General features: G+C 37.4%; 1 protein-coding gene across 1 annotated transcript in view; it reads left to right on the top strand.

Moving 5' to 3' along the window:
* The window catches only part of LOC107618270, a 22,701-nt gene continuing 16,827 nt past the window's right edge, over window positions 4,359–10,232 (top strand). The window contains exon 1 of the mRNA XM_021111341.1: window positions 4,359–4,409. The gene's annotated coding sequence lies outside the window, so the exon portion shown is untranslated. The remainder of the gene's footprint in view (window positions 4,410–10,232) is intronic.

Below are 10,232 nucleotides of genomic sequence, written 5' to 3' on the forward strand. Positions count from 1 at the left end.
TTGAAAAACTGCTTTGAAATCCACTAAGCCACAAACCGTCCCATCAGTTGCATCAGGAGAAACGATGCACATTGGAAACACGCAATTCATTAATGAGCATTCATCACAACTTCTCTCTCTTACTCACAGCAAATTAAATAACTATTTAATAAAGCATATTGAACTGGGAGCTCCAAGGCCATATCAATTGCCAAGTTATGCACCCGCTCAATGACCGATTTATTTATTAAAAGCTCAACCTGCTTCGTTAAACACATTTCCAGGCTAAGCTTGGGGGCTATGATCCGGCCGTTACAAATCTAATGTTATAACTCGGCATCACACACCATAATTCGGCATTATGGACCATAACTCGGCATAAAGCGTTACATCTCGGCTCAACGGATTACCTCCTAAAATAAAACGTTCGACCTGGTGTTGTCACCTACTAAATTCTAATAACTGCTCTTCAATGCAGACGACCAACAGAAGCGTAACCGATCTATCCTACTCCACTTATAAAGGTATGATATTTCATCATGAAGAGATACATTTTTTGAATTCTTAATACTAACTTAAGTATCGGAGTGCCTTTGCAGGTATACTCCTCTCTCCTCCTCTTTTTGTTCATACTCTCCATGATTGGACATCTCCTTAGGTGGAAAGCTCGGACTTTTCCAAAGTTCATAGATCGGCGTTAAAGGAAATAACTCGGCGTCGATTCTTAGAAGCCGAGCTACCCTCAAGGTATTCATAAAAGAACAATAATAATCCACGATAATAATAATATTGCACGCTGTAACACCCTACCATACTTAATCTTATGCTTAAGTCATAAGACTGAGATAGTAAGGTATTACGACCTCTAAAAATAGAAATATATATAATAATAGAAAAAGAGATACTTAACTAGGAGCCTTGAAAAACGGGTAAATTAAAATCGCAAAATAAAAAAAAACGCAATGCTCAGGAAAAAGTATTACTTGCGTGCTAAGAAACCTAAAGGTTATAAACATAAATAAGCAAAAGAACGGAAAGAGAGCCAAGAATACAGTGAAACTAGCTCCTGACTCAGCCTGCGTAGCCAAGGCTGGCCGGAGAATATTTACATATATATACCACTATCCCAAAATACTCAAAATACAGAAACAAAGTCCTAACTCTCCTGTAACCTCTATGAGGAACAAAATAAATAAGTTTCTTGGAGAGCAAGCTAGGTACATAGATACATATATATATACAATCATAAAACCCAAAATAACCCAGGAGCTACTCCGCTTCAAGATCCATACGCTTAGTGAGAAGCCTCTCGACCTGCATCTGAAAATAGCAACACAATATGGAATGAGAACCGGAGGTTCTCAACATGGTAAAGGTGCCACGCATATAATAAATAAGGTCCTGGGAATGCCAGAGGCAAATCCTAGAACTCCGTCATGTAATTATAAAACTTAATCTCTAAGCAGAAGCCATAAAAGGGGTAGGTTACCTAAAGAATCCTAACCTTACATACTTTAAACCTATCATTAACTCCAAACCAGTCCACCCTTCCTCCGCTCCTCCATCACTAATTAATTTACACAGACAAATAAGCACACAAGGCAAGCACAAGTAACTTACAAGTAATACAGATAACAATTACATCAAATAGCATGTTATAATCACGTAGGCATTCCCAAATAGTTCATAAACAAGCAATTCAAACAATGTGCACATGATGCATGCCTGTTCTCCTGCAATTCCTTGAGAGACGACCCAAGGTTTAAATACTTCGGTTAATTTTATTGGGTTTGCTTAAGTGACAAACAATTTAAACGTTGACCGAGGATTGCTTGTCGATTTAGAACTATATTTGCAACGCGATATTTTGAGAAATTCTTTACCGACAATTTTTCTCCGTCAAGTTTTTGGCGCCGTTGCTGGGGAATTGCAAATGTATGCCTTGTTATTGGTTATATGTTAATATTGTAAATATTTTGATTGTTTTGGTGTGTTTATTAGTTTTTGCTAGTTTTAAAACTTTGTTTGCTTACTTTTTTGTTAGTATTTGTTTTTATTTTCTCTCACTATCATGAATTCTCACCCCTTTGGCTATAAGTGTGGTTACAATTATGTTGTATAAAGTGGAGATTACAATGAAGTCTTGCATCAAGGATGAGACAATCAAAGATGGGAGGAGCCACAAGGATTTGATCAACCCTCATGGCAACAACCTCCTCCAATGTACTATGAACAACAACCATTCCATGATTCATACAAAGACAATGGTTATAGTGGACCTCTTTGTGACAATCAATAACCACCACCATATACCTATGAACCCCCTCCTCAATATAGCCCTCAACCACCATACCCACAAGCCCCATTTTTCCAAACACCATCCTATGAACCATACCCATCATACAACCAATCTTGCTTACCTCACCCTTGTGACCATTATGAAAGAAAATATATAGAACCACAATAATTCTAACACAATTACTCCCAAGAACCACCACCTCAATATACACCACCTCCATATTTCCACTAAGAACCACCTTCCTATTATGAACCCTTTGTCTAAATAATGAACCCTCTTATCCACCCTAAATCCCAATGGATGATTCTGTCGCTTTATTACTTCAAGAGCAACGTAAAACTCAAAGGAGAACACTAGAATTCATGGCTACCTTGACTGAGGTAGTAAACACTTTGGCTTCCCAATACTTATGCACTAAAAGCAGTCCCATTGCCAATTGTGGAGAATCAATAGAAGAGTGTAGCATGAAGGAGAGATTAGAAACTCCAATGGAGAACAAGGAGTGGGATTTTGTATTGGAATAACTGGAGAAAGCTATAATTATTGAAGAGGAAGAACTGGTTGAAGACTTAGGAGATGCTGAACCTCCATGGGAATCTAGAGTTTTAGAGTATTCTTCCAAGAAGCTTGAAATTGATGTTGAGGAGGATAGTGCACAACCACCAAGGCATGTTCCCTATGAAGAATTAGACGGAATCGAGCAAGAAATAAGTTCCTTTGGTGATGAAGATCCCACATCACATCCTCCTAGTGATGAACTTGCATCCGCAATTGAACCCCTTGAGTATGAAGAACCTTCTCCAATTGAAGCTGAAAGTGATGTTGAGGTAGACTTTTCTCAACCTCCAACTTATGACTTGAGTGACGGGGAAGAATTAGAAGAACTTGAAAAGGGAGCAGTTAAAGTTGAAGAAGTTTGCAAAGAGGTGGAATGATTCAAAGAAGAGCACAAGGGAGTGGAGCTTGCAAGGTCATTAGAAACACCTCTCCCCAAGTCATTACCATCTAACACAACATTCAAGTGGGTAAAATTCCTATCCTTAAACTTTACTTTCCCACTTAAATATGCTTTGTTGAAAACGGATGGGCAACTTAGATCTTTTTGTGGTTTTAAGAGTAAAAGGGGGATAGTTACTGGTTGGCAACACAATCCTAGGTTCATTATGGTTGAAAGTTCAAGGTCTAAGTGCAATGGTAGGTATAGTTCTCAATTAATTAGGTCTAGGAAGATGTCTTGGTGCCTAAATGAGAATTCTTCAACCTTGTCACCCGAATGGAAGCATGAAGATCAAGAAGGACGGGTGATGACAAACAAGGTTTGGGACCCCGAAATACACCTCAACCATCATCAATCCTGGGGACTTGTCACTTGTTCAAATTTGCTTGGAAGCTTGATGCGCCTAGTTTGGGATCCCGGTGGATATTAGAAATGCAAACATTGGTGGAGATTCAAGGAATAGTTCAAGCATAAGCTACCCTAGTAAGGGCCCCACAAAATGTCCAACTTAAGGACAATAACTAAAAGTGCTAGGTGGGAGACAACCTACCATGGTATGATCTTCCTTTTCTATAGCTTTTTACTTATTTTCCTATCTTTGTTTCATTAGATTTGTGTGAAATTTTTCAATTATGCATTTTTCCTCTGTTCATGTTAAAAAAAACAAAAAAGCCTCATGCGTGCGCATGGCCGATGCGCACGCGTCATATTGAATGCTGCAACCTCCGGTACAAAAACCAGAGAGTTACGCTGGAACCATGCGGGTGGGATGCCAGGCGCACAACCCAACCCACGCATGCGCCTTGTTGATACGTACGCATCATTTGCATTTTAGGCCATCCACGCATAAGCGTGGATTGCGCATACGTCGTATGATAATGCTGCCATCCCTGGTACATAAACTAGAGAGTTGTGATGGAATGTTGCCAGCTTCGTGCGTCTAGCACGAACTCTTATCACGCGTACGTGTGATCGAGGCTTACGCGTTGTCTCCTCTTTTCTAATTCCCACACGTACACATGGAAGATGCGTACGCGTCACCTTCTTCTTTGCACCCCATGCGTACGCGTGAACGATGCGTTCGTGTCGCATCCCCACGCTGTTCGATCCCCCATTTCTCTCTTCTCTCTTCTTTCTTCACTTCTTTCCTACTTATTCTTCTTCTTTCTTCCTTTTTTCTTCCCTCCTCCCATTTCTTTTCTCCCTTTCTTACTTTCTTATTTTCCCTCTCTTCAACACTCCACTTCTCATTTTTATCCTCTTTATTTTCTTTTGCTTATTGCATTCGCATATTTTTATTCTTTGCATTTTAAGTTTTTTATTTTTCCATTAGTGTTGAATTTTCTTATTCAACTGTTGAATACTACATGCATTGTTTTGGTGTCTCGTGACTTGTTTTATATTGATTGGGTAATAAAATTTTTACATCAATGCTTAATCTTTATTGCTACTTGCATTCTTTGTGTATTGATATGAACTCACATTTTCTTTCATGACCCTCTTTTTCCTAACCATTATTGCAATTCTTGCACCGTTGATATGTGGTGCACGAAATTGTGATCTCCAGGCTCGAACAAATCCTGGTAATGGCTCCAAAGCTTGGTGCTCTGATCTTAATTCATAATTGTCACAACTTCGATACAACTAACCAGCAAGTGCACTGGGTCGTCCAAGTAATACCTTACGTGAGTAAGGGTCGAATCCCACGGAGATTGTTGGTATGAAGCAAGCTATGGTCACCTTGTAAATCTCAGTCAGGCAGATATAAAGTGATAATGGTGTTTTCGAATATTATATAATAAAATAGGGATAGAGATACTTATGTAAATCATTGGTAGGAATTTCAGATAAGCGAATGGAGATGCTTTTCGTTCCTCTGAAGCTCTGCTTTCCTGCTACACCTTAATCTATGGAGTGTAGAAACTCTACCGTTGAAAATACATAAGTGAAAGGTCCAGGCATGGCCGAGATGGCCAGCCCCCTAAACGAGATCACATGATCAAAATACAATCCCGGATGCCTAATACAATAGTAAGAGGTCCTATTTATAATAAACTAGCTACTAGGGTTTACATGAGTAAGTATTTGATGTATAAATCCACTTCCGGGGCCCACTTGGTGTGTGTTTGGGCTGAGCTTAAGTGTAGCACGTGTAGAGGCCATTTGTGGAGCTGAACGCCAGTATTTGTGCCAGTTTGGGCGTTCAACTCTGGTTTTGGATCCTTTTCTGGCGCTGGACGCCAGATTTGGGCAGAAGGCTGGCGTTGAACGCCAGTTTACGTCGTCAATTTTTGGACAAAGTATGGACTATTATATATTGCTGGAAAGCCCTTGATGTCTACTTTCCAACGCAATTGGAAGCGTGCCATTTCGAGTTCTGTAGCTCCAGAAAATCCACTTTGAGTGCAGGGAGGTCAGAATCCAACAGCATCAATAGTCCTTTTTCAACATCTGAATCTGATTTCTGCTCAAGTCCCTCAATTTCAGTCAGAAAATACCTGAAATCACAGAAAAACACACAAACTCATAGTAAAGTCCAGAAATGTGAATTTAACATAAAAACTAATGAAAACATCCCTAAAAGTAACTAGATCCTACTAAAAACATACTAAAAATAATGCCAAAAAGCGTATAAATTATCCGCTCATCAATATGCCCTTTGTTTACATTGTTTTCTCACTGACATGTTGTAGCTACCATGTAGTTGAGAACCCCATTCTTATTTGGCATTAGCCCCACCTATATTTTATTTGCTTTATTTTTGGGCTTAATCTTCCATCTTTTTCTCTCCTTTCGGGATGACCATCAAGAAGAAAAACGGAACACTTCTAAATGGGGTGACAAACAAGTCCCTCCACACAATCTTTTGAAGAAGCTCATCAATTATGAAAACTCAACAAGGTGGAGTCTGACTTTCAGTATCCTAATCCACCTTGCTCATCTTTGCATACACCGAGGACAGTGCAATCTTTAAGTGTGAGGAGGTCGAGACCGACTTTCGTGGGTAACTACTTCCTATTTCAACACCAATGTTTAATTTTCTTTATTAGATTAGTTATTGCATTGCATAATAGATTGCATGTGTAGTTAGTTGCTTGCATTTATGTACTACTTGGTCGAAGTAATAATTTCTTTTCCAAGAAACTATTTTAGGGCACTTCACTAATTTGAATTAAAATCTTTGAATTTGCTTGAAGAAATTTATTTTTGGAACATGGTTTTAGAGCTCGAACACATAAGCCTAGTGAGATTTTTGAACCTATTTAATTGGTTGCATCTTATCAACCAATATATTTTGTCTTGGTGTGTGTTGTTCTCTCTAAGACTATGATCTTTGTCTTGCTTGATTCTATATTTCCATTGTTTGATGTATGCATGCACTTATGTGATTGAGACCTTTGTTTCACTAAAACTCGCATACCCATATGGCCTTACCCTTTCATTACCCTTTGCAACCCAATGTTGAGCCTATTTTACCCCATTTATTCTTTATTTTAGCACATCATTAACTCTAAGCAGAAAATAATAAATGTCCCCAATTTGAATCTTTGGTTAGTTTAGACTAGTGAGAGTGCACATGAATTAAGTGTGGGAAATTTGGGTTTGGGGAATACTTGGTTTGGAAAGTGGGTATTTTATATTCTTATATGAAAATGTGAAAATAGTTTGGGTACTTATTCATGCATCTAACACTTTAATCATATGCACTAACTCCTTTATGCATATCCAAAAAAAAAAAAAGAGAAAGAAAGAAAAAAAAAAGAAAAAAAAAGAGAAAGCGATAAAAAGGGGACAAAATGTCCCAAGGTAAATAATGATATCAATGCGTATGATATGTATTCAAAAATATAAAGGTGCATAAATTTGTGTAAAGACAGTCAATGAGTAGTAGGTTTTGTATTGTAATGACTTGGAATGTCTTAGGTTAGGTGGGAAGTTTAGGTTAATCAAGAATTCAGATTTTAGTCCACTTAACCAAATATATTTCTACCTTGACCCTAACTCCATTACAACCCTTGAAAAGACCTCTTGAAATGTGTATTCGTGCATTAAAATGTTGTTGATTGGTAGAAGAAGAGCAAGTCTTAGAAAGCAAGATTAGTAGAGAACCGAGAGAATCAACCCTCAAACACTAGAGTGATTAGAGTGTATACACTTTCGGTGAGGGTTCATACTCAATTCTTTGTTCCCGGCTTTCACAAGCTTTCTCTTGCGAGTTTACTTGTACTTCATTTTATAATTTGAATTAGTGGAATCTAGTTCATATTTGTTCTTAAAAGATTTATTTACTTTTAACCAAGTAGATAGAAGCATTTAGCATGTAGTTGCATTCATATAGATAAGTTGCATTGCATAAGTCTTACCATTTTCACTTCACTCCTCTGGTTCTCTTGAGTTTAGCATGAGGATATGCTAATGTTTAAGTGTGGGGAGATTGATAACCCACTATTTTATGGTATATTTAGGATTGAATTGAGTGGATTTTGTTAACTATTCTCACACTTATTCATATAAATTGCATGTTTTTAAGTTTTCTTCCTAATTTTGTGCTATGATTGAAAACATGCTTCTTTGGCCTTAAAATTGCTAATTTTTAATCTTCTCTTATTACCATTCGATGTCGTGATATGTGTGTTAAGTATTTTCAGGTTTTATAGGGCAGGAATGATTTAGAGGATGGAAAGGAAGCATGCCAAAGTGGAAGGAACATAAGAAATTGAGGATTTGAGAAGCTGGAGCCGACGTGCACGCATGGACGATGCGTACGCATGACTGGTTGATGAGCGGATATTTTATACGCTTTTTGGTGATATTTTCATGAAGTTTTTAGTATGTTTTAGTTACTTTTTATTATATTTTTATTAGTTTTTATGCAAAAATCACATTTCTGGACTTTACTATAAGTTTGTGTATTTTTCTATAATTTCAGGTATTTTCTGGCTGAAATTGAGGGACCTGAGCAAAAATCTGATTCAGAGGCTGAGAAAGGACTGCAGATGCTATTGGATTCTGACCTCCCTATACTGGAAATGGATTTTATGGAGCTATAGAAGCCTAATTAGAGCGCTCTCAATTGCGTTGGAAAGTAGACATCTTGGACTTTTCATCAATATATAATAGTACATACTTTGCCCGAGTTTTGATAACGTAAACTGGTGTCTAAACGCCAACTTTCTACCCTTTTCTGGCGTTAAACGCCAGAACTGGCATAAAAGTTAGAGTTAAACACCCAAACTGGCACAAAAGCTGAAGTTTAATGCCAGGAATAGTCTATGCACGTGAAAGCTTCAATGCTCAGTCCAAACACACATCAAATGGGCCCCAGAAGTGGATTTCTGCACTATCTATCTTAGCTTACTCATTTTCTGTAAACCTAGGTCACTGGTTTATTATAAAAACCACTTTTAGAGATTCATTTTGTACCTCATGATATTTTTACATATGAATTTTGTATCTTCTACGTTATGAGTCTCTAAACTCCATGGTTGGGGGTGAGGGGCTCTGCTGTGTCTCGATGGATTAATGCAATTACTAATGTTTTCCATTCAATCACGCTTATTTTTATTCTAAGATATTCACTCACACTTCAACATGATGAATGTGATGATCCGTGACACTCATCACCATTCTCAACCTATGAACGCGTGCCTGACAACCACTTCCGTTCTACCTTAGATTGAGTGTGTATCTCTTTGGTTCCTGGTTCACGGGTTTGATTGCCTCTCCTGACAACAGAGCATTCAAATCTGTGAGATCAGAGTCTTCGTGGTATAAGCTAGAACCAATTGACAGCATTCTTGAGATCCAGAAAGTCTAAACTTTGTCTGTGGTATTTCGAGTAGGATCCGGGAAGGGATGACTATGATGAGCTTCAAACTCACAAATGTTGGGCGTAGTGCCAGTGTGCAAAAGGATCAATGGATCTTATTTCAACACTAGTGAGAACCGACAGATGATTAGCCCTACGAAACCCGTAGCTGGACCATTTTCACTGAGAGGACGGATGGTAGCCATTGACAACGGTGATCCACCAACATACAGCTTGCCATGGAAGGAGCCTTGTGTGCGTGAAGAAGAAGACAGTAGGAAAGCAGAGATTCAGAAGACAGAGCATCTCCAAAACCTTAACATGTTCTCCATTACTGCATAACAAGTATTATTTAATCCATGTTCTTTTACTCATTCCAAAACTAAGAATTATTATTGATATCCTGACTAAGAGTTACAAGATAACCATAGCTTGCTTCAAGCCGACAATCTCCGTGGGATCGACCCTTACTCACGTAAGGTATTACTTGGACGACCCAGTGCACTTGCTGGTTAGTTGTGCGGAATTGCAAAAGTGTGATTGTAAGTTCGTGCACCAAGTTTTTGCCGCCGTTGCCGGGGATTGTTCAAGTTTGGACAACTGACGGTTTATTTTGTTGCCTAGATTAGGAAAAATTTTTCTTTTTGGTTTAGAGTCTTCTATTATTATTTTTGGTTAAAATTCTAAAATCTTTATTTTATTTTTCTAAATTATTTTCGAAAGTTTTCAAAACCAATAACTTCATAATTTAGTCTTCTATTTGAGTTTAGTTCCATATTTTAAGTTTGATGTCAATTGCATTAAGTTTATTTTTCTTTCATTTTTTTTCGAATTATTAGTGCTCAGAGTATAAAAATTTTTAAGTTTGGTGTCCTTTGTGTTTCTGTTTTCTTAAAAATTTTTCAAAAGTTGCTCTCAGTGTTCATCTTGATATTTAAGGTTTTCCTGTTTGTTTTCTTTGTTTTGATAAAAAAAATTCTAAGTTTGGTGTCATTTTATTATTTTTCTCTTTTCTCATTAAATTCAAAATCCCTTTCAAAAATCATATCCAAAGTTTTTCAAATCTTCTTAATTAAGTAATTATTTTATTTTTCAAAATTTATATTTTAATTTCTAATTATTTTATTTTATCTTATTTTTTTTTGGTT

This window comes from Arachis ipaensis, chromosome B09 (assembly GCF_000816755.2).
Source record: "Arachis ipaensis cultivar K30076 chromosome B09, Araip1.1, whole genome shotgun sequence".
Classification (NCBI taxonomy): Eukaryota; Viridiplantae; Streptophyta; class Magnoliopsida; order Fabales; family Fabaceae; genus Arachis; species Arachis ipaensis.